The sequence below is a fragment of the Schistocerca piceifrons genome, chromosome 3, assembly GCF_021461385.2.
Source record: "Schistocerca piceifrons isolate TAMUIC-IGC-003096 chromosome 3, iqSchPice1.1, whole genome shotgun sequence".
Classification (NCBI taxonomy): domain Eukaryota; kingdom Metazoa; phylum Arthropoda; class Insecta; order Orthoptera; family Acrididae; genus Schistocerca; species Schistocerca piceifrons.
Window position 1 is genome coordinate 714,532,550 of NC_060140.1, and position 21,525 is coordinate 714,554,074.

A 21,525-nucleotide genomic window follows, 5' to 3' on the forward strand; every position below is an offset into this window, starting at 1 on the left:
ATATTTTTCTAAGAGTATCACTTTAAAACAACCTATAAATGTAAAAATTGCTGATGGAAAAATTTTGCAAGCTACTAAAGTTGGTAATGTAATTAGTAATTTTCCTGTCTATGATCAAATGGTTCCAATTAATACGCGAGATGTTTTCTTTGTAAAAGACATAGACAAAAACTTGATCAGTAATGCCAAAATTACAGATGATCACAAAATTGTATCGGTAGGGAATAATGCTAAAATTTTTGATAAAGCTAATGGATTGATTGCGATTGCATGGAAAGAGAGTCGGTTGTATAAAATGAGTAGTACTATTAATAAAGGAGAAGTTAATGTTAATGTTATGAGTAAAGACAATAATATGACAACAAAGGAAAAATGGCACCGCATTTTGGGACATGTTAATTTCAATTATCTAAATACTTTATGTAAACATCAATTGTTAGATGGGGTTCCTTCAGAACTAGAATCAGAATTTATGAAATGTAAAATCTGTATCGAAAACAAAATGCATAATGTTCCTTTTAAAAATAATAGAACCAAAGCAAAAGAAATCTTAGAAATTGTTCACACAGACCTAAATGGGCCTCACTCAACTACTGGAATGCATGGGGAAAGATATTTTATTTCTTTCATTGATGATTACAGTAAGGCAGCTCGTGTTTACACCATAAAATCTAAAGATCAAGTATACAATTGTTTTGTAGAGTATATTAATGAAGTTGAGAATCTCACTGGGAAAACTGTTAAAAAGATAAGATGTGACAATGGGAAGGAATATTTAAATGTAAATGTCTATGAATTTGTGAGACAAAAAGGAATTGTATTGAATGCTTGTCCACCTTATGTGCATGAGCTTAATGGTACTGCTGAAAGGTATAACAGATCCATCATGGACATGTCTCGGTGTCTGCTAGCCGAAGCGCGAGTAGACACAAGATTTTGGCCTGAAGTGGTTTGTGCAGCAGCGTACCTCAAAAACACAACTTTAGCTAACACCATTGAAAAGAAAACTCCTTATGAGATATTACTGGGGAAAAGACCTAATGTTAATCATTTGAAGTTGTATGGGAGTAGAGTTTTTGTAAGAGTACCTGAGCAACTGAGGAAGTCGAAATGGGATAGGAAAGCCGATTTGGGGGTTTTAATGGGTTATTGTGAAGTAGGCTACAGAGTGCTAATAAATAATAAGATAGTTGTTGCTCGACATGTGGACATTGTTGAAAGTGGTGTTAAATGTATTGGGTTTAAAGATTATGATTCAGTAAGTGAATATTCTAGTGATTCTGAACACGAAAGTATAGAAAATGAAACTGAACTAATAGAAAAACAGAAGGAAATTGAGAAAAATGAAAAGCTTTCTGATAATCATGAACCAGAGAAAGTACTTGAGTTGAAATCATCTAGAGAAAGAAAACCAAAAGTATTAAATGATTATGTTTACAGCAATTTTATTTATGTAAACTTTTGCAGTGCAAATAGTCCGGAAAGCTTTGAGGAGGCGATTAACAGTGCCGAATCAAATTATTGGGAAAAAGCGATGAATAAGGAAATTGATTGTTTGAACAAAAACAAAACATTGGAATTAGTAGATAAACCAGTTGATAAAGAAGCCATTGATGTAAAGTGGGTTTTCACAAAGAAATCAGAAAGTGTTTACAAAGCAAGATTAGTTGTCAGGGGGTTTCAACAAAAAGAAGTCGTTGAGGATATTTATTCTCCAGTAACCAATATGCAAACATTAAAGATTGCACCAGTTGTTACGTCTCATACGTTGGAGCAGAGAATTGACGTGTTTTGTCGACACTCACTGGGCAATTGGAAAATTCGCAAGCATTTCGAATGCAATGTTTCCCACGTTTTCGCTCATTTCGCGGTTCCGTTGAAGACGTTCTTCACCACCTGACACAGAAAAAGGAACGCAGTCGGTAGGGCTTTTTTGATTCTTTTCCTTCAAAGGGAGTTAGTTTTCTAGTGAGTTCCTCTTATGGCATGCACTAGACAACCAGAACTGCTACAGCAGAGAGTCATTTTTGTTGTCAGCTGTAGTTGCATTATCACCAACGGAGAGCAATTCCATTGGCGTCGCATCAAAACGAATACCTGCCGAAACCCGGGATCGAACCAGGGACCTTTAGATCTTCAGTCTAACGCTCTCCCAACTGAGCTATTTCGGCTGACATTGAACGTTGCTGTTTGCATGTGTTCGTTCAGCTCTGCCTCGTTGCCAATTTCACAGTCACCTTCGTCTGATAAGACACAGGGACGCTGAAAGGCGAGCAGCCGATGCAGTGAAGTCCCACACACATTTCTTCTGCTTCCATCATCGTAACAAGCAAACATGTCGACTCGACTCGTGTAATATTCACTTCGCTGACTTCACGTGACGCCGCGCTGACGCTAGAAAACCCGTGCTATGTCGATGTCAGGGGCAACTCGTGTGCAGAGAACGAGACACAAGAAGGAGTGAGCCTCTCCACCGTATGAGAGGCAGTATCTAGCAGATACACACGGTAAAACATTCGACTTGCGTTAGCTCGTAAATTGCTACACGTCATCGTCTGCAAGCTAAAAAGGACACATCTGCACTGCCCAGTGAGGCGACACTTGTACTAACACCCGGTGGGCGGCTGTGAGACGAGGAGATGAGCTGCGGCTTCTGGGCGCGACTGTAACGCTGCGCCCTGGATCAAATAACTGGTGACCCATGTGTTTAGTAGTGACGCAACTGCTAGGATGCACCTGAACGTCCATCTTTTGAGAGAGAGAAAATTTTCGCAGTCGGCAGGACTCGAACCTACGCTCCCAGAGGGAATCTGATTTCAAGTCAGACGCCTTAACCACTCGGCCACGACTGCCGGTGGCAGAAGCGACTCCCGACAAGTGAAACGGCCATCTTTAGAAGCAATCTGATGGCAGAAAGCGGCGTGGCCTCACTCTTTCCTGTAGGGTTTCCATTAGCCGTTACGAAAGTGTATTAATTTTCGCCCAGACAGGGACTTGAACCCAGGACCCTTTGGTTGAAAACCTAACGCTCTACCGACTCAGCTATGCGGGCCCACGCACGAGCATTATCGTACAGCTGCGTGGTGAGCGAGTGATTCGCATGTTGTAATTACTGGCTTATGGCTCCAATGGCGACTTCACCGACTTCCCACTGACGCACCGCTGACGCTAGTTTTCTGTCGTCTTAAAACGATGGACATACCTCCAAGCAGCTGCGAGATCTTAAGAAAAGAAACGCTGCACCACTGCCTTCGCCGCACTCGAATGATTCAATTGCGATTCTTAAAAAGAATTGAATGTTCGCTCTGTCCAACACTTTCGAGCACATCTGTGTACTCACGATCTCAGCGACGGCTTTCTGCAGTCCCAGCGTCAGTGCGAGGTGAACCGATGGCCACAGTAAGCAGCGGTCGTCGCGAAACTCAGTATTCTTAAACGGAAACTTTCGTCTTGTTGAGAATGGCGTCACTGGTTTGCACCCGCATTCGCCCACGCATGTCACATGTGTGCGAAAATTTTTGCTCCTCTCTTTACGCAAAATCGCACGCAGCCGGTAGGATTCGAACCTACGCTCCCATAGGGAATCTGATTTCGAGTCAGACGCCTTAACCACTCGGCCACGACTGCCGGTAGCGCGGCGTTGTCCCGACACATGCAAATGCTACCGTTTGAAGCACTGTGGTGTCAGAAAACGGCGTAGCTGCATTATTTTCCGTAGCGTTTCCACCGCTACCAGACGAATCGCTACCAAAGTTTTAAAATTTCCGCCCGGACAGGGACTTGAACCCTGGACCCTTAGGTTAAAAGCCTAATGCTCTACCGACTGAGCTATCCGGGCTCGGACGACGGTGTGAGACCTCCCACGATGCACAACTGTACATTGACTCATGTCCTTTACTGTTGTGCAATCGTTGCATGGGGCCGTTACTAATAAAACGTCGCCTAAATGCTGTCTGCAAACTTATCGCGCTAAGCTCGTAACACACTATCGAAGACTGCTGGCACACGATGCAACAACAAATTGCACCAGTTGTTACGTCTCATACGTTGGAGCAGAGAATTGACGTGTTTTGTCGACACTCACTGGGCAATTGGAAAATTCGCAAGCATTTCGAATGCAATGTTTCCCACGTTTTCGCTCATTTCGCGGTTCCGTTGAAGACGTTCTTCACCACCTGACACAGAAAAAGGAACGCAGTCGGTAGGGCTTTTTTGATTCTTTTCCTTCAAAGGGAGTTAGTTTTCTAGTGAGTTCCTCTTATGGCATGCACTAGACAACCAGAACTGCTACAGCAGAGAGTCATTTTTGTTGTCAGCTGTAGTTGCATTATCACCAACGCAGAGCAATTCCATTGGCGTCGCATCAAAACGAATACCTGCCGAAACCCGGGATCGAACCAGGGACCTTTAGATCTTCAGTCTAACGCTCTCCCAACTGAGCTATTTCGGCTGACATTGAACGTTGCTGTTTGCATGTGTTCGTTCAGCTCTGCCTCGTTGCCAATTTCACAGTCACCTTCGTCTGATAAGACACAGGGACGCTGAAAGGCGAGCAGCCGATGCAGTGAAGTCCCACACACATTTCTTCTGCTTCCATCATCGTAACAAGCAAACATGTCGACTCGACTCGTGTAATATTCACTTCGCTGACTTCACGTGACGCCGCGCTGACGCTAGAAAACCCGTGCTATGTCGATGTCAGGGGCAACTCGTGTGCAGAGAACGAGACACAAGAAGGAGTGAGCCTCTCCACCGTATGAGAGGCAGTATCTAGCAGATACACACGGTAAAACATTCGACTTGCGTTAGCTCGTAAATTGCTACACGTCATCGTCTGCAAGCTAAAAAGGACACATCTGCACTGCCCAGTGAGGCGACACTTGTACTAACACCCGGTGGGCGGCTGTGAGACGAGGAGATGAGCTGCGGCTTCTGGGCGCGACTGTAACGCTGCGCCCTGGATCAAATAACTGGTGACCCATGTGTTTAGTAGTGACGCAACTGCTAGGATGCACCTGAACGTCCATCTTTTGAGAGAGAGAAAATTTTCGCAGTCGGCAGGACTCGAACCTACGCTCCCAGAGGGAATCTGATTTCAAGTCAGACGCCTTAACCACTCGGCCACGACTGCCGGTGGCAGAAGCGACTCCCGACAAGTGAAACGGCCATCTTTAGAAGCAATCTGATGGCAGAAAGCGGCGTGGCCTCACTCTTTCCTGTAGGGTTTCCATTAGCCGTTACGAAAGTGTATTAATTTTCGCCCAGACAGGGACTTGAACCCAGGACCCTTTGGTTGAAAACCTAACGCTCTACCGACTCAGCTATGCGGGCCCACGCACGAGCATTATCGTACAGCTGCGTGGTGAGCGAGTGATTCGCATGTTGTAATTACTGGCTTATGGCTCCAATGGCGACTTCACCGACTTCCCACTGACGCACCGCTGACGCTAGTTTTCTGTCGTCTTAAAACGATGGACATACCTCCAAGCAGCTGCGAGATCTTAAGAAAAGAAACGCTGCACCACTGCCTTCGCCGCACTCGAATGATTCAATTGCGATTCTTAAAAAGAATTGAATGTTCGCTCTGTCCAACACTTTCGAGCACATCTGTGTACTCACGATCTCAGCGACGGCTTTCTGCAGTCCCAGCGTCAGTGCGAGGTGAACCGATGGCCACAGTAAGCAGCGGTCGTCGCGAAACTCAGTATTCTTGAACGGAAACTTTCGTCTTGTTGAGAATGGCGTCACTGGTTTGCACCCGCATTCGCCCACGCATGTCACATGTGTGCGAAAATTTTTGCTCCTCTCTTTACGCAAAATCGCACGCAGCCGGTAGGATTCGAACCTACGCTCCCATAGGGAATCTGATTTCGAGTCAGACGCCTTAACCACTCGGCCACGACTGCCGGTAGCGCGGCGTTGTCCCGACACATGCAAATGCTACCGTTTGAAGCACTGTGGTGTCAGAAAACGGCGTAGCTGCATTATTTTCCGTAGCGTTTCCACCGCTACCAGACGAATCGCTACCAAAGTTTTAAAATTTCCGCCCGGACAGGGACTTGAACCCTGGACCCTTAGGTTAAAAGCCTAATGCTCTACCGACTGAGCTATCCGGGCTCGGACGACGGTGTGAGACCTCCCACGATGCACAACTGTACATTGACTCATGTCCTTTACTGTTGTGCAATCGTTGCATGGGGCCGTTACTAATAAAACGTCGCCTAAATGCTGTCTGCAAACTTATCGCGCTAAGCTCGTAACACACTATCGAAGACTGCTGGCACACGATGCAACAACAAATTGCACCAGTTGTTACGTCTCATACGTTGGAGCAGAGAATTGACGTGTTTTGTCGACACTCACTGGGCAATTGGAAAATTCGCAAGCATTTCGAATGCAATGTTTCCCACGTTTTCGCTCATTTCGCGGTTCCGTTGAAGACGTTCTTCACCACCTGACACAGAAAAAGGAACGCAGTCGGTAGGGCTTTTTTGATTCTTTTCCTTCAAAGGGAGTTAGTTTTCTAGTGAGTTCCTCTTATGGCATGCACTAGACAACCAGAACTGCTACAGCAGAGAGTCATTTTTGTTGTCAGCTGTAGTTGCATTATCACCAACGCAGAGCAATTCCATTGGCGTCGCATCAAAACGAATACCTGCCGAAACCCGGGATCGAACCAGGGACCTTTAGATCTTCAGTCTAACGCTCTCCCAACTGAGCTATTTCGGCTGACATTGAACGTTGCTGTTTGCATGTGTTCGTTCAGCTCTGCCTCGTTGCCAATTTCACAGTCACCTTCGTCTGATAAGACACAGGGACGCTGAAAGGCGAGCAGCCGATGCAGTGAAGTCCCACACACATTTCTTCTGCTTCCATCATCGTAACAAGCAAACATGTCGACTCGACTCGTGTAATATTCACTTCGCTGACTTCACGTGACGCCGCGCTGACGCTAGAAAACCCGTGCTATGTCGATGTCAGGGGCAACTCGTGTGCAGAGAACGAGACACAAGAAGGAGTGAGCCTCTCCACCGTATGAGAGGCAGTATCTAGCAGATACACACGGTAAAACATTCGACTTGCGTTAGCTCGTAAATTGCTACACGTCATCGTCTGCAAGCTAAAAAGGACACATCTGCACTGCCCAGTGAGGCGACACTTGTACTAACACCCGGTGGGCGGCTGTGAGACGAGGAGATGAGCTGCGGCTTCTGGGCGCGACTGTAACGCTGCGCCCTGGATCAAATAACTGGTGACCCATGTGTTTAGTAGTGACGCAACTGCTAGGATGCACCTGAACGTCCATCTTTTGAGAGAGAGAAAATTTTCGCAGTCGGCAGGACTCGAACCTACGCTCCCAGAGGGAATCTGATTTCAAGTCAGACGCCTTAACCACTCGGCCACGACTGCCGGTGGCAGAAGCGACTCCCGACAAGTGAAACGGCCATCTTTAGAAGCAATCTGATGGCAGAAAGCGGCGTGGCCTCACTCTTTCCTGTAGGGTTTCCATTAGCCGTTACGAAAGTGTATTAATTTTCGCCCAGACAGGGACTTGAACCCAGGACCCTTTGGTTGAAAACCTAACGCTCTACCGACTCAGCTATGCGGGCCCACGCACGAGCATTATCGTACAGCTGCGTGGTGAGCGAGTGATTCGCATGTTGTAATTACTGGCTTATGGCTCCAATGGCGACTTCACCGACTTCCCACTGACGCACCGCTGACGCTAGTTTTCTGTCGTCTTAAAACGATGGACATACCTCCAAGCAGCTGCGAGATCTTAAGAAAAGAAACGCTGCACCACTGCCTTCGCCGCACTCGAATGATTCAATTGCGATTCTTAAAAAGAATTGAATGTTCGCTCTGTCCAACACTTTCGAGCACATCTGTGTACTCACGATCTCAGCGACGGCTTTCTGCAGTCCCAGCGTCAGTGCGAGGTGAACCGATGGCCACAGTAAGCAGCGGTCGTCGCGAAACTCAGTATTCTTAAACGGAAACTTTCGTCTTGTTGAGAATGGCGTCACTGGTTTGCACCCGCATTCGCCCACGCATGTCACATGTGTGCGAAAATTTTTGCTCCTCTCTTTACGCAAAATCGCACGCAGCCGGTAGGATTCGAACCTACGCTCCCATAGGGAATCTGATTTCGAGTCAGACGCCTTAACCACTCGGCCACGACTGCCGGTAGCGCGGCGTTGTCCCGACACATGCAAATGCTACCGTTTGAAGCACTGTGGTGTCAGAAAACGGCGTAGCTGCATTATTTTCCGTAGCGTTTCCACCGCTACCAGACGAATCGCTACCAAAGTTTTAAAATTTCCGCCCGGACAGGGACTTGAACCCTGGACCCTTAGGTTAAAAGCCTAATGCTCTACCGACTGAGCTATCCGGGCTCGGACGACGGTGTGAGACCTCCCACGATGCACAACTGTACATTGACTCATGTCCTTTACTGTTGTGCAATCGTTGCATGGGGCCGTTACTAATAAAACGTCGCCTAAATGCTGTCTGCAAACTTATCGCGCTAAGCTCGTAACACACTATCGAAGACTGCTGGCACACGATGCAACAACAAATTGCACCAGTTGTTACGTCTCATACGTTGGAGCAGAGAATTGACGTGTTTTGTCGACACTCACTGGGCAATTGGAAAATTCGCAAGCATTTCGAATGCAATGTTTCCCACGTTTTCGCTCATTTCGCGGTTCCGTTGAAGACGTTCTTCACCACCTGACACAGAAAAAGGAACGCAGTCGGTAGGGCTTTTTTGATTCTTTTCCTTCAAAGGGAGTTAGTTTTCTAGTGAGTTCCTCTTATGGCATGCACTAGACAACCAGAACTGCTACAGCAGAGAGTCATTTTTGTTGTCAGCTGTAGTTGCATTATCACCAACGCAGAGCAATTCCATTGGCGTCGCATCAAAACGAATACCTGCCGAAACCCGGGATCGAACCAGGGACCTTTAGATCTTCAGTCTAACGCTCTCCCAACTGAGCTATTTCGGCTGACATTGAACGTTGCTGTTTGCATGTGTTCGTTCAGCTCTGCCTCGTTGCCAATTTCACAGTCACCTTCGTCTGATAAGACACAGGGACGCTGAAAGGCGAGCAGCCGATGCAGTGAAGTCCCACACACATTTCTTCTGCTTCCATCATCGTAACAAGCAAACATGTCGACTCGACTCGTGTAATATTCACTTCGCTGACTTCACGTGACGCCGCGCTGACGCTAGAAAACCCGTGCTATGTCGATGTCAGGGGCAACTCGTGTGCAGAGAACGAGACACAAGAAGGAGTGAGCCTCTCCACCGTATGAGAGGCAGTATCTAGCAGATACACACGGTAAAACATTCGACTTGCGTTAGCTCGTAAATTGCTACACGTCATCGTCTGCAAGCTAAAAAGGACACATCTGCACTGCCCAGTGAGGCGACACTTGTACTAACACCCGGTGGGCGGCTGTGAGACGAGGAGATGAGCTGCGGCTTCTGGGCGCGACTGTAACGCTGCGCCCTGGATCAAATAACTGGTGACCCATGTGTTTAGTAGTGACGCAACTGCTAGGATGCACCTGAACGTCCATCTTTTGAGAGAGAGAAAATTTTCGCAGTCGGCAGGACTCGAACCTACGCTCCCAGAGGGAATCTGATTTCAAGTCAGACGCCTTAACCACTCGGCCACGACTGCCGGTGGCAGAAGCGACTCCCGACAAGTGAAACGGCCATCTTTAGAAGCAATCTGATGGCAGAAAGCGGCGTGGCCTCACTCTTTCCTGTAGGGTTTCCATTAGCCGTTACGAAAGTGTATTAATTTTCGCCCAGACAGGGACTTGAACCCAGGACCCTTTGGTTGAAAACCTAACGCTCTACCGACTCAGCTATGCGGGCCCACGCACGAGCATTATCGTACAGCTGCGTGGTGAGCGAGTGATTCGCATGTTGTAATTACTGGCTTATGGCTCCAATGGCGACTTCACCGACTTCCCACTGACGCACCGCTGACGCTAGTTTTCTGTCGTCTTAAAACGATGGACATACCTCCAAGCAGCTGCGAGATCTTAAGAAAAGAAACGCTGCACCACTGCCTTCGCCGCACTCGAATGATTCAATTGCGATTCTTAAAAAGAATTGAATGTTCGCTCTGTCCAACACTTTCGAGCACATCTGTGTACTCACGATCTCAGCGACGGCTTTCTGCAGTCCCAGCGTCAGTGCGAGGTGAACCGATGGCCACAGTAAGCAGCGGTCGTCGCGAAACTCAGTATTCTTAAACGGAAACTTTCGTCTTGTTGAGAATGGCGTCACTGGTTTGCACCCGCATTCGCCCACGCATGTCACATGTGTGCGAAAATTTTTGCTCCTCTCTTTACGCAAAATCGCACGCAGCCGGTAGGATTCGAACCTACGCTCCCATAGGGAATCTGATTTCGAGTCAGACGCCTTAACCACTCGGCCACGACTGCCGGTAGCGCGGCGTTGTCCCGACACATGCAAATGCTACCGTTTGAAGCACTGTGGTGTCAGAAAACGGCGTAGCTGCATTATTTTCCGTAGCGTTTCCACCGCTACCAGACGAATCGCTACCAAAGTTTTAAAATTTCCGCCCGGACAGGGACTTGAACCCTGGACCCTTAGGTTAAAAGCCTAATGCTCTACCGACTGAGCTATCCGGGCTCGGACGACGGTGTGAGACCTCCCACGATGCACAACTGTACATTGACTCATGTCCTTTACTGTTGTGCAATCGTTGCATGGGGCCGTTACTAATAAAACGTCGCCTAAATGCTGTCTGCAAACTTATCGCGCTAAGCTCGTAACACACTATCGAAGACTGCTGGCACACGATGCAACAACAAATTGCACCAGTTGTTACGTCTCATACGTTGGAGCAGAGAATTGACGTGTTTTGTCGACACTCACTGGGCAATTGGAAAATTCGCAAGCATTTCGAATGCAATGTTTCCCACGTTTTCGCTCATTTCGCGGTTCCGTTGAAGACGTTCTTCACCACCTGACACAGAAAAAGGAACGCAGTCGGTAGGGCTTTTTTGATTCTTTTCCTTCAAAGGGAGTTAGTTTTCTAGTGAGTTCCTCTTATGGCATGCACTAGACAACCAGAACTGCTACAGCAGAGAGTCATTTTTGTTGTCAGCTGTAGTTGCATTATCACCAACGCAGAGCAATTCCATTGGCGTCGCATCAAAACGAATACCTGCCGAAACCCGGGATCGAACCAGGGACCTTTAGATCTTCAGTCTAACGCTCTCCCAACTGAGCTATTTCGGCTGACATTGAACGTTGCTGTTTGCATGTGTTCGTTCAGCTCTGCCTCGTTGCCAATTTCACAGTCACCTTCGTCTGATAAGACACAGGGACGCTGAAAGGCGAGCAGCCGATGCAGTGAAGTCCCACACACATTTCTTCTGCTTCCATCATCGTAACAAGCAAACATGTCGACTCGACTCGTGTAATATTCACTTCGCTGACTTCACGTGACGCCGCGCTGACGCTAGAAAACCCGTGCTATGTCGATGTCAGGGGCAACTCGTGTGCAGAGAACGAGACACAAGAAGGAGTGAGCCTCTCCACCGTATGAGAGGCAGTATCTAGCAGATACACACGGTAAAACATTCGACTTGCGTTAGCTCGTAAATTGCTACACGTCATCGTCTGCAAGCTAAAAAGGACACATCTGCACTGCCCAGTGAGGCGACACTTGTACTAACACCCGGTGGGCGGCTGTGAGACGAGGAGATGAGCTGCGGCTTCTGGGCGCGACTGTAACGCTGCGCCCTGGATCAAATAACTGGTGACCCATGTGTTTAGTAGTGACGCAACTGCTAGGATGCACCTGAACGTCCATCTTTTGAGAGAGAGAAAATTTTCGCAGTCGGCAGGACTCGAACCTACGCTCCCAGAGGGAATCTGATTTCAAGTCAGACGCCTTAACCACTCGGCCACGACTGCCGGTGGCAGAAGCGACTCCCGACAAGTGAAACGGCCATCTTTAGAAGCAATCTGATGGCAGAAAGCGGCGTGGCCTCACTCTTTCCTGTAGGGTTTCCATTAGCCGTTACGAAAGTGTATTAATTTTCGCCCAGACAGGGACTTGAACCCAGGACCCTTTGGTTGAAAACCTAACGCTCTACCGACTCAGCTATGCGGGCCCACGCACGAGCATTATCGTACAGCTGCGTGGTGAGCGAGTGATTCGCATGTTGTAATTACTGGCTTATGGCTCCAATGGCGACTTCACCGACTTCCCACTGACGCACCGCTGACGCTAGTTTTCTGTCGTCTTAAAACGATGGACATACCTCCAAGCAGCTGCGAGATCTTAAGAAAAGAAACGCTGCACCACTGCCTTCGCCGCACTCGAATGATTCAATTGCGATTCTTAAAAAGAATTGAATGTTCGCTCTGTCCAACACTTTCGAGCACATCTGTGTACTCACGATCTCAGCGACGGCTTTCTGCAGTCCCAGCGTCAGTGCGAGGTGAACCGATGGCCACAGTAAGCAGCGGTCGTCGCGAAACTCAGTATTCTTAAACGGAAACTTTCGTCTTGTTGAGAATGGCGTCACTGGTTTGCACCCGCATTCGCCCACGCATGTCACATGTGTGCGAAAATTTTTGCTCCTCTCTTTACGCAAAATCGCACGCAGCCGGTAGGATTCGAACCTACGCTCCCATAGGGAATCTGATTTCGAGTCAGACGCCTTAACCACTCGGCCACGACTGCCGGTAGCGCGGCGTTGTCCCGACACATGCAAATGCTACCGTTTGAAGCACTGTGGTGTCAGAAAACGGCGTAGCTGCATTATTTTCCGTAGCGTTTCCACCGCTACCAGACGAATCGCTACCAAAGTTTTAAAATTTCCGCCCGGACAGGGACTTGAACCCTGGACCCTTAGGTTAAAAGCCTAATGCTCTACCGACTGAGCTATCCGGGCTCGGACGACGGTGTGAGACCTCCCACGATGCACAACTGTACATTGACTCATGTCCTTTACTGTTGTGCAATCGTTGCATGGGGCCGTTACTAATAAAACGTCGCCTAAATGCTGTCTGCAAACTTATCGCGCTAAGCTCGTAACACACTATCGAAGACTGCTGGCACACGATGCAACAACAAATTGCACCAGTTGTTACGTCTCATACGTTGGAGCAGAGAATTGACGTGTTTTGTCGACACTCACTGGGCAATTGGAAAATTCGCAAGCATTTCGAATGCAATGTTTCCCACGTTTTCGCTCATTTCGCGGTTCCGTTGAAGACGTTCTTCACCACCTGACACAGAAAAAGGAACGCAGTCGGTAGGGCTTTTTTGATTCTTTTCCTTCAAAGGGAGTTAGTTTTCTAGTGAGTTCCTCTTATGGCATGCACTAGACAACCAGAACTGCTACAGCAGAGAGTCATTTTTGTTGTCAGCTGTAGTTGCATTATCACCAACGCAGAGCAATTCCATTGGCGTCGCATCAAAACGAATACCTGCCGAAACCCGGGATCGAACCAGGGACCTTTAGATCTTCAGTCTAACGCTCTCCCAACTGAGCTATTTCGGCTGACATTGAACGTTGCTGTTTGCATGTGTTCGTTCAGCTCTGCCTCGTTGCCAATTTCACAGTCACCTTCGTCTGATAAGACACAGGGACGCTGAAAGGCGAGCAGCCGATGCAGTGAAGTCCCACACACATTTCTTCTGCTTCCATCATCGTAACAAGCAAACATGTCGACTCGACTCGTGTAATATTCACTTCGCTGACTTCACGTGACGCCGCGCTGACGCTAGAAAACCCGTGCTATGTCGATGTCAGGGGCAACTCGTGTGCAGAGAACGAGACACAAGAAGGAGTGAGCCTCTCCACCGTATGAGAGGCAGTATCTAGCAGATACACACGGTAAAACATTCGACTTGCGTTAGCTCGTAAATTGCTACACGTCATCGTCTGCAAGCTAAAAAGGACACATCTGCACTGCCCAGTGAGGCGACACTTGTACTAACACCCGGTGGGCGGCTGTGAGACGAGGAGATGAGCTGCGGCTTCTGGGCGCGACTGTAACGCTGCGCCCTGGATCAAATAACTGGTGACCCATGTGTTTAGTAGTGACGCAACTGCTAGGATGCACCTGAACGTCCATCTTTTGAGAGAGAGAAAATTTTCGCAGTCGGCAGGACTCGAACCTACGCTCCCAGAGGGAATCTGATTTCAAGTCAGACGCCTTAACCACTCGGCCACGACTGCCGGTGGCAGAAGCGACTCCCGACAAGTGAAACGGCCATCTTTAGAAGCAATCTGATGGCAGAAAGCGGCGTGGCCTCACTCTTTCCTGTAGGGTTTCCATTAGCCGTTACGAAAGTGTATTAATTTTCGCCCAGACAGGGACTTGAACCCAGGACCCTTTGGTTGAAAACCTAACGCTCTACCGACTCAGCTATGCGGGCCCACGCACGAGCATTATCGTACAGCTGCGTGGTGAGTGAGTGATTCGCATGTTGTAATTACTGGCTTATGGCTCCAATGGCGACTTCACCGACTTCCCACTGACGCACCGCTGACGCTAGTTTTCTGTCGTCTTAAAACGATGGACATACCTCCAAGCAGCTGCGAGATCTTAAGAAAAGAAACGCTGCACCACTGCCTTCGCCGCACTCGAATGATTCAATTGCGATTCTTAAAAAGAATTGAATGTTCGCTCTGTCCAACACTTTCGAGCACATCTGTGTACTCACGATCTCAGCGACGGCTTTCTGCAGTCCCAGCGTCAGTGCGAGGTGAACCGATGGCCACAGTAAGCAGCGGTCGTCGCGAAACTCAGTATTCTTAAACGGAAACTTTCGTCTTGTTGAGAATGGCGTCACTGGTTTGCACCCGCATTCGCCCACGCATGTCACATGTGTGCGAAAATTTTTGCTCCTCTCTTTACGCAAAATCGCACGCAGCCGGTAGGATTCGAACCTACGCTCCCATAGGGAATCTGATTTCGAGTCAGACGCCTTAACCACTCGGCCACGACTGCCGGTAGCGCGGCGTTGTCCCGACACATGCAAATGCTACCGTTTGAAGCACTGTGGTGTCAGAAAACGGCGTAGCTGCATTATTTTCCGTAGCGTTTCCACCGCTACCAGACGAATCGCTACCAAAGTTTTAAAATTTCCGCCCGGACAGGGACTTGAACCCTGGACCCTTAGGTTAAAAGCCTAATGCTCTACCGACTGAGCTATCCGGGCTCGGACGACGGTGTGAGACCTCCCACGATGCACAACTGTACATTGACTCATGTCCTTTACTGTTGTGCAATCGTTGCATGGGGCCGTTACTAATAAAACGTCGCCTAAATGCTGTCTGCAAACTTATCGCGCTAAGCTCGTAACACACTATCGAAGACTGCTGGCACACGATGCAACAACAAATTGCACCAGTTGTTACGTCTCATACGTTGGAGCAGAGAATTGACGTGTTTTGTCGACACTCACTGGGCAATTGGAAAATTCGCAAGCATTTCGAATGCAATGTTTCCCACGTTTTCGCTCATTTCGCGGTTCCGTTGAAGACGTTCTTCACCACCTGACACAGAAAAAGGAACGCAGTCGGTAGGGCTTTTTTGATTCTTTTCCTTCAAAGGGAGTTAGTTTTCTAGTGAGTTCCTCTTATGGCATGCACTAGACAACCAGAACTGCTACAGCAGAGAGTCATTTTTGTTGTCAGCTGTAGTTGCATTATCACCAACGCAGAGCAATTCCATTGGCGTCGCATCAAAACGAATACCTGCCGAAACCCGGGATCGAACCAGGGACCTTTAGATCTTCAGTCTAACGCTCTCCCAACTGAGCTATTTCGGCTGACATTGAACGTTGCTGTTTGCATGTGTTCGTTCAGCTCTGCCTCGTTGCCAATTTCACAGTCACCTTCGTCTGATAAGACACAGGGACGCTGAAAGGCGAGCAGCCGATGCAGTGAAGTCCCACACACATTTCTTCTGCTTCCATCATCGTAACAAGCAAACATGTCGACTCGACTCGTGTAATATTCACTTCGCTGACTTCACGTGACGCCGCGCTGACGCTAGAAAACCCGTGCTATGTCGATGTCAGGGGCAACTCGTGTGCAGAGAACGAGACACAAGAAGGAGTGAGCCTCTCCACCGTATGAGAGGCAGTATCTAGCAGATACACACGGTAAAACATTCGACTTGCGTTAGCTCGTAAATTGCTACACGTCATCGTCTGCAAGCTAAAAAGGACACATCTGCACTGCCCAGTGAGGCGACACTTGTACTAACACCCGGTGGGCGGCTGTGAGACGAGGAGATGAGCTGCGGCTTCTGGGCGCGACTGTAACGCTGCGCCCTGGATCAAATAACTGGTGACCCATGTGTTTAGTAGTGACGCAACTGCTAGGATGCACCTGAACGTCCATCTTTTGAGAGAGAGAAAATTTTCGCAGTCGGCAGGACTCGAACCTACGCTCCCAGAGGGAATCTGATTTCAAGTCAGACGCCTTAACCACTCGGCCACGACTGCCGGTGGCAGAAGCGACTCCCGACAAGTGAAACGGCCATCTTTAGAAGCAATCTGATGGCAGAAAGCGGCGTGGCCTCACTCTTTCCTGTAGGGTTTCCATTAGCCGTTACGAAAGTGTATTAATTTTCGCCCAGACAGGGACTTGAACCCAGGACCCTTTGGTTGAAAACCTAACGCTCTACCGACTCAGCTATGCGGGCCCACGCACGAGCATTATCGTACAGCTGCGTGGTGAGCGAGTGATTCGCATGTTGTAATTACTGGCTTATGGCTCCAATGGCGACTTCACCGACTTCCCACTGACGCACCGCTGACGCTAGTTTTCTGTCGTCTTAAAACGATGGACATACCTCCAAGCAGCTGCGAGATCTTAAGAAAAGAAACGCTGCACCACTGCCTTCGCCGCACTCGAATGATTCAATTGCGATTCTTAAAAAGAATTGAATGTTCGCTCTGTCCAACACTTTCGAGCACATCTGTGTACTCACGATCTCAGCGACGGCTTTCTGCAGTCCCAGCGTCAGTGCGAGGTGAACCGATGGCCACAGTAAGCAGCGGTCGTCGCGAAACTCAGTATTCTTAAACGGAAACTTTCGTCTTGTTGAGAATGGCGTCACTGGTTTGCACCCGCATTCGCCCACGCATGTCACATGTGTGCGAAAATTTTTGCTCCTCTCTTTACGCAAAATCGCACGCAGCCGGTAGGATTCGAACCTACGCTCCCATAGGGAATCTGATTTCGAGTCAGACGCCTTAACCACTCGGCCACGACTGCCGGTAGCGCGGCGTTGTCCCGACACATGCAAATGCTACCGTTTGAAGCACTGTGGTGTCAGAAAACGGCGTAGCTGCATTATTTTCCGTAGCGTTTCCACCGCTACCAGACGAATCGCTACCAAAGTTTTAAAATTTCCGCCCGGACAGGGACTTGAACCCTGGACCCTTAGGTTAAAAGCCTAATGCTCTACCGACTGAGCTATCCGGGCTCGGACGACGGTGTGAGACCTCCCACGATGCACAACTGTACATTGACTCATGTCCTTTACTGTTGTGCAATCGTTGCATGGGGCCGTTACTAATAAAACGTCGCCTAAATGCTGTCTGCAAACTTATCGCGCTAAGCTCGTAACACACTATCGAAGACTGCTGGCACACGATGCAACAACAAATTGCACCAGTTGTTACGTCTCATACGTTGGAGCAGAGAATTGACGTGTTTTGTCGACACTCACTGGGCAATTGGAAAATTCGCAAGCATTTCGAATGCAATGTTTCCCACGTTTTCGCTCATTTCGCGGTTCCGTTGAAGACGTTCTTCACCACCTGACACAGAAAAAGGAACGCAGTCGGTAGGGCTTTTTTGATTCTTTTCCTTCAAAGGGAGTTAGTTTTCTAGTGAGTTCCTCTTATGGCATGCACTAGACAACCAGAACTGCTACAGCAGAGAGTCATTTTTGTTGTCAGCTGTAGTTGCATTATCACCAACGCAGAGCAATTCCATTGGCGTCGCATCAAAACGAATACCTGCCGAAACCCGGGATCGAACCAGGGACCTTTAGATCTTCAGTCTAACGCTCTCCCAACTGAGCTATTTCGGCTGACATTGAACGTTGCTGTTTGCATGTGTTCGTTCAGCTCTGCCTCGTTGCCAATTTCACAGTCACCTTCGTCTGATAAGACACAGGGACGCTGAAAGGCGAGCAGCCGATGCAGTGAAGTCCCACACACATTTCTTCTGCTTCCATCATCGTAACAAGCAAACATGTCGACTCGACTCGTGTAATATTCACTTCGCTGACTTCACGTGACGCCGCGCTGACGCTAGAAAACCCGTGCTATGTCGATGTCAGGGGCAACTCGTGTGCAGAGAACGAGACACAAGAAGGAGTGAGCCTCTCCACCGTATGAGAGGCAGTATCTAGCAGATACACACGGTAAAACATTCGACTTGCGTTAGCTCGTAAATTGCTACACGTCATCGTCTGCAAGCTAAAAAGGACACATCTGCACTGCCCAGTGAGGCGACACTTGTACTAACACCCGGTGGGCGGCTGTGAGACGAGGAGATGAGCTGCGGCTTCTGGGCGCGACTGTAACGCTGCGCCCTGGATCAAATAACTGGTGACCCATGTGTTTAGTAGTGACGCAACTGCTAGGATGCACCTGAACGTCCATCTTTTGAGAGAGAGAAAATTTTCGCAGTCGGCAGGACTCGAACCTACGCTCCCAGAGGGAATCTGATTTCAAGTCAGACGCCTTAACCACTCGGCCACGACTGCCGGTGGCAGAAGCGACTCCCGACAAGTGAAACGGCCATCTTTAGAAGCAATCTGATGGCAGAAAGCGGCGTGGCCTCACTCTTTCCTGTAGGGTTTCCATTAGCCGTTACGAAAGTGTATTAATTTTCGCCCAGACAGGGACTTGAACCCAGGACCCTTTGGTTGAAAACCTAACGCTCTACCGACTCAGCTATGCGGGCCCACGCACGAGCATTATCGTACAGCTGCGTGGTGAGCGAGTGATTCGCATGTTGTAATTACTGGCTTATGGCTCCAATGGCGACTTCACCGACTTCCCACTGACGCACCGCTGACGCTAGTTTTCTGTCGTCTTAAAACGATGGACATACCTCCAAGCAGCTGCGAGATCTTAAGAAAAGAAACGCTGCACCACTGCCTTCGCCGCACTCGAATGATTCAATTGCGATTCTTAAAAAGAATTGAATGTTCGCTCTGTCCAACACTTTCGAGCACATCTGTGTACTCACGATCTCAGCGACGGCTTTCTGCAGTCCCAGCGTCAGTGCGAGGTGAACCGATGGCCACAGTAAGCAGCGGTCGTCGCGAAACTCAGTATTCTTAAACGGAAACTTTCGTCTTGTTGAGAATGGCGTCACTGGTTTGCACCCGCATTCGCCCACGCATGTCACATGTGTGCGAAAATTTTTGCTCCTCTCTTTACGCAAAATCGCACGCAGCCGGTAGGATTCGAACCTACGCTCCCATAGGGAATCTGATTTCGAGTCAGACGCCTTAACCACTCGGCCACGACTGCCGGTAGCGCGGCGTTGTCCCGACACATGCAAATGCTACCGTTTGAAGCACTGTGGTGTCAGAAAACGGCGTAGCTGCATTATTTTCCGTAGCGTTTCCACCGCTACCAGACGAATCGCTACCAAAGTTTTAAAATTTCCGCCCGGACAGGGACTTGAACCCTGGACCCTTAGGTTAAAAGCCTAATGCTCTACCGACTGAGCTATCCGGGCTCGGACGACGGTGTGAGACCTCCCACGATGCACAACTGTACATTGACTCATGTCCTTTACTGTTGTGCAATCGTTGCATGGGGCCGTTACTAATAAAACGTCGCCTAAATGCTGTCTGCAAACTTATCGCGCTAAGCTCGTAACACACTATCGAAGACTGCTGGCACACGATGCAACAACAAATTGCACCAGTTGTTACGTCTCATACGTTGGAGCAGAGAATTGACGTGTTTTGTCGACACTCACTGGGCAATTGGAAAATTCGCAAGCATTTCGAATGCAATGTTTCCCACGTTTTCGCTCATTTCGCGGTTCCGTTGAAGACGTTCTTCACCACCTGACACAGAAAAAGGAACGCAGTCGGTAGGGCTTTTTTGATTCTTTTCCTTCAAAGGGAGTTAGTTTTCTAGTGAGTTCCTCTTATGGCATGCACTAGACAACCAGAACTGCTACAGCAGAGAGTCATTTTTGTTGTCAGCTGTAGTTGCATTATCACCAACGCAGAGCAATTCCATTGGCGTCGCATCAAAACGAATACCTGCCGAAACCCGGGATCGAACCAGGGACCTTTAGATCTTCAGTCTAACGCTCTCCCAACTGAGCTATTTCGGCTGACATTGAACGTTGCTGTTTGCATGTGTTCGTTCAGCTCTGCCTCGTTGCCAATTTCACAGTCACCTTCGTCTGATAAGACACAGGGACGCTGAAAGGCGAGCAGCCGATGCAGTGAAGTCCCACACACATTTCTTCTGCTTCCATCATCGTAACAAGCAAACATGTCGACTCGACTCGTGTAATATTCACTTCGCTGACTTCACGTGACGCCGCGCTGACGCTAGAAAACCCGTGCTATGTCGATGTCAGGGGCAACTCGTGTGCAGAGAACGAGACACAAGAAGGAGTGAGCCTCTCCACCGTATGAGAGGCAGTATCTAGCAGATACACACGGTAAAACATTCGACTTGCGTTAGCTCGTAAATTGCTACACGTCATCGTCTGCAAGCTAAAAAGGACACATCTGCACTGCCCAGTGAGGCGACACTTGTACTAACACCCGGTGGGCGGCTGTGAGACGAGGAGATGAGCTGCGGCTTCTGGGCGCGACTGTAACGCTGCGCCCTGGATCAAATAACTGGTGACCCATGTGTTTAGTAGTGACGCAACTGCTAGGATGCACCTGAACGTCCATCTTTTGAGAGAGAGAAAATTTTCGCAGTCGGCAGGACTCGAACCTACGCTCCCAGAGGGAATCTGATTTCAAGTCAGACGCCTTAACCACTCGGCCACGACTGCCGGTGGCAGAAGCGACTCCCGACAAGTGAAACGGCCATCTTTAGAAGCAATCTGATGGCAGAAAGCGGCGTGGCCTCACTCTTTCCTGTAGGGTTTCCATTAGCCGTTACGAAAGTGTATTAATTTTCGCCCAGACAGGGACTTGAACCCAGGACCCTTTGGTTGAAAACCTAACGCTCTACCGACTCAGCTATGCGGGCCCACGCACGAGCATTATCGTACAGCTGCGTGGTGAGCGAGTGATTCGCATGTTGTAATTACTGGCTTATGGCTCCAATGGCGACTTCACCGACTTCCCACTGACGCACCGCTGACGCTAGTTTTCTGTCGTCTTAAAACGATGGACATACCTCCAAGCAGCTGCGAGATCTTAAGAAAAGAAACGCTGCACCACTGCCTTCGCCGCACTCGAATGATTCAATTGCGATTCTTAAAAAGAAT

The 21,525-nt window shown here is 48.8% G+C and overlaps 34 non-coding genes across 34 annotated transcripts; all 34 read right to left on the minus strand.

The window, feature by feature from the left end:
* Nucleotides 1-2,098: 2,098 nt before the first annotated feature.
* Nucleotides 2,099-2,171, minus strand: Trnaf-gaa. The gene has a single exon. It is a non-coding gene; the product is annotated as a tRNA-Phe (tRNA).
* A 599-nt stretch (nucleotides 2,172-2,770) lies between these two features.
* On the minus strand, nucleotides 2,771-2,852 carry Trnas-uga. The gene has a single exon. It is a non-coding gene; the product is annotated as a tRNA-Ser (tRNA).
* Nucleotides 2,853-3,545: 693 nt separating this feature from the next.
* Trnas-cga lies at nucleotides 3,546-3,627 on the minus strand. Its single transcript has one exon. It is a non-coding gene; the product is annotated as a tRNA-Ser (tRNA).
* A 138-nt stretch (nucleotides 3,628-3,765) lies between these two features.
* Nucleotides 3,766-3,838, minus strand: Trnak-uuu. The gene has a single exon. It is a non-coding gene; the product is annotated as a tRNA-Lys (tRNA).
* Nucleotides 3,839-4,377: 539 nt separating this feature from the next.
* Nucleotides 4,378-4,450, minus strand: Trnaf-gaa. Its single transcript has one exon. It is a non-coding gene; the product is annotated as a tRNA-Phe (tRNA).
* Nucleotides 4,451-5,049: 599 nt separating this feature from the next.
* Nucleotides 5,050-5,131, minus strand: Trnas-uga. The gene has a single exon. It is a non-coding gene; the product is annotated as a tRNA-Ser (tRNA).
* A 693-nt stretch (nucleotides 5,132-5,824) lies between these two features.
* Trnas-cga lies at nucleotides 5,825-5,906 on the minus strand. The gene has a single exon. It is a non-coding gene; the product is annotated as a tRNA-Ser (tRNA).
* Nucleotides 5,907-6,044: 138 nt separating this feature from the next.
* Trnak-uuu lies at nucleotides 6,045-6,117 on the minus strand. The gene has a single exon. It is a non-coding gene; the product is annotated as a tRNA-Lys (tRNA).
* Nucleotides 6,118-6,656: 539 nt separating this feature from the next.
* Trnaf-gaa lies at nucleotides 6,657-6,729 on the minus strand. Its single transcript has one exon. It is a non-coding gene; the product is annotated as a tRNA-Phe (tRNA).
* Nucleotides 6,730-7,328: 599 nt separating this feature from the next.
* Trnas-uga lies at nucleotides 7,329-7,410 on the minus strand. The gene has a single exon. It is a non-coding gene; the product is annotated as a tRNA-Ser (tRNA).
* A 693-nt stretch (nucleotides 7,411-8,103) lies between these two features.
* On the minus strand, nucleotides 8,104-8,185 carry Trnas-cga. Its single transcript has one exon. It is a non-coding gene; the product is annotated as a tRNA-Ser (tRNA).
* A 138-nt stretch (nucleotides 8,186-8,323) lies between these two features.
* Trnak-uuu lies at nucleotides 8,324-8,396 on the minus strand. Its single transcript has one exon. It is a non-coding gene; the product is annotated as a tRNA-Lys (tRNA).
* A 539-nt stretch (nucleotides 8,397-8,935) lies between these two features.
* On the minus strand, nucleotides 8,936-9,008 carry Trnaf-gaa. Its single transcript has one exon. It is a non-coding gene; the product is annotated as a tRNA-Phe (tRNA).
* A 599-nt stretch (nucleotides 9,009-9,607) lies between these two features.
* Trnas-uga lies at nucleotides 9,608-9,689 on the minus strand. Its single transcript has one exon. It is a non-coding gene; the product is annotated as a tRNA-Ser (tRNA).
* A 693-nt stretch (nucleotides 9,690-10,382) lies between these two features.
* Trnas-cga lies at nucleotides 10,383-10,464 on the minus strand. The gene has a single exon. It is a non-coding gene; the product is annotated as a tRNA-Ser (tRNA).
* Nucleotides 10,465-10,602: 138 nt separating this feature from the next.
* Trnak-uuu lies at nucleotides 10,603-10,675 on the minus strand. Its single transcript has one exon. It is a non-coding gene; the product is annotated as a tRNA-Lys (tRNA).
* Nucleotides 10,676-11,214: 539 nt separating this feature from the next.
* Trnaf-gaa lies at nucleotides 11,215-11,287 on the minus strand. The gene has a single exon. It is a non-coding gene; the product is annotated as a tRNA-Phe (tRNA).
* Nucleotides 11,288-11,886: 599 nt separating this feature from the next.
* On the minus strand, nucleotides 11,887-11,968 carry Trnas-uga. Its single transcript has one exon. It is a non-coding gene; the product is annotated as a tRNA-Ser (tRNA).
* Nucleotides 11,969-12,661: 693 nt separating this feature from the next.
* Trnas-cga lies at nucleotides 12,662-12,743 on the minus strand. Its single transcript has one exon. It is a non-coding gene; the product is annotated as a tRNA-Ser (tRNA).
* Nucleotides 12,744-12,881: 138 nt separating this feature from the next.
* On the minus strand, nucleotides 12,882-12,954 carry Trnak-uuu. Its single transcript has one exon. It is a non-coding gene; the product is annotated as a tRNA-Lys (tRNA).
* Nucleotides 12,955-13,493: 539 nt separating this feature from the next.
* On the minus strand, nucleotides 13,494-13,566 carry Trnaf-gaa. Its single transcript has one exon. It is a non-coding gene; the product is annotated as a tRNA-Phe (tRNA).
* A 599-nt stretch (nucleotides 13,567-14,165) lies between these two features.
* Trnas-uga lies at nucleotides 14,166-14,247 on the minus strand. Its single transcript has one exon. It is a non-coding gene; the product is annotated as a tRNA-Ser (tRNA).
* A 693-nt stretch (nucleotides 14,248-14,940) lies between these two features.
* On the minus strand, nucleotides 14,941-15,022 carry Trnas-cga. Its single transcript has one exon. It is a non-coding gene; the product is annotated as a tRNA-Ser (tRNA).
* Nucleotides 15,023-15,160: 138 nt separating this feature from the next.
* Trnak-uuu lies at nucleotides 15,161-15,233 on the minus strand. The gene has a single exon. It is a non-coding gene; the product is annotated as a tRNA-Lys (tRNA).
* Nucleotides 15,234-15,772: 539 nt separating this feature from the next.
* Trnaf-gaa lies at nucleotides 15,773-15,845 on the minus strand. The gene has a single exon. It is a non-coding gene; the product is annotated as a tRNA-Phe (tRNA).
* A 599-nt stretch (nucleotides 15,846-16,444) lies between these two features.
* Nucleotides 16,445-16,526, minus strand: Trnas-uga. Its single transcript has one exon. It is a non-coding gene; the product is annotated as a tRNA-Ser (tRNA).
* Nucleotides 16,527-17,219: 693 nt separating this feature from the next.
* Nucleotides 17,220-17,301, minus strand: Trnas-cga. The gene has a single exon. It is a non-coding gene; the product is annotated as a tRNA-Ser (tRNA).
* Nucleotides 17,302-17,439: 138 nt separating this feature from the next.
* Trnak-uuu lies at nucleotides 17,440-17,512 on the minus strand. The gene has a single exon. It is a non-coding gene; the product is annotated as a tRNA-Lys (tRNA).
* Nucleotides 17,513-18,051: 539 nt separating this feature from the next.
* Trnaf-gaa lies at nucleotides 18,052-18,124 on the minus strand. The gene has a single exon. It is a non-coding gene; the product is annotated as a tRNA-Phe (tRNA).
* Nucleotides 18,125-18,723: 599 nt separating this feature from the next.
* On the minus strand, nucleotides 18,724-18,805 carry Trnas-uga. The gene has a single exon. It is a non-coding gene; the product is annotated as a tRNA-Ser (tRNA).
* A 693-nt stretch (nucleotides 18,806-19,498) lies between these two features.
* Trnas-cga lies at nucleotides 19,499-19,580 on the minus strand. Its single transcript has one exon. It is a non-coding gene; the product is annotated as a tRNA-Ser (tRNA).
* Nucleotides 19,581-19,718: 138 nt separating this feature from the next.
* Nucleotides 19,719-19,791, minus strand: Trnak-uuu. Its single transcript has one exon. It is a non-coding gene; the product is annotated as a tRNA-Lys (tRNA).
* A 539-nt stretch (nucleotides 19,792-20,330) lies between these two features.
* Trnaf-gaa lies at nucleotides 20,331-20,403 on the minus strand. The gene has a single exon. It is a non-coding gene; the product is annotated as a tRNA-Phe (tRNA).
* A 599-nt stretch (nucleotides 20,404-21,002) lies between these two features.
* On the minus strand, nucleotides 21,003-21,084 carry Trnas-uga. The gene has a single exon. It is a non-coding gene; the product is annotated as a tRNA-Ser (tRNA).
* Nucleotides 21,085-21,525: the final 441 nt, after the last annotated feature.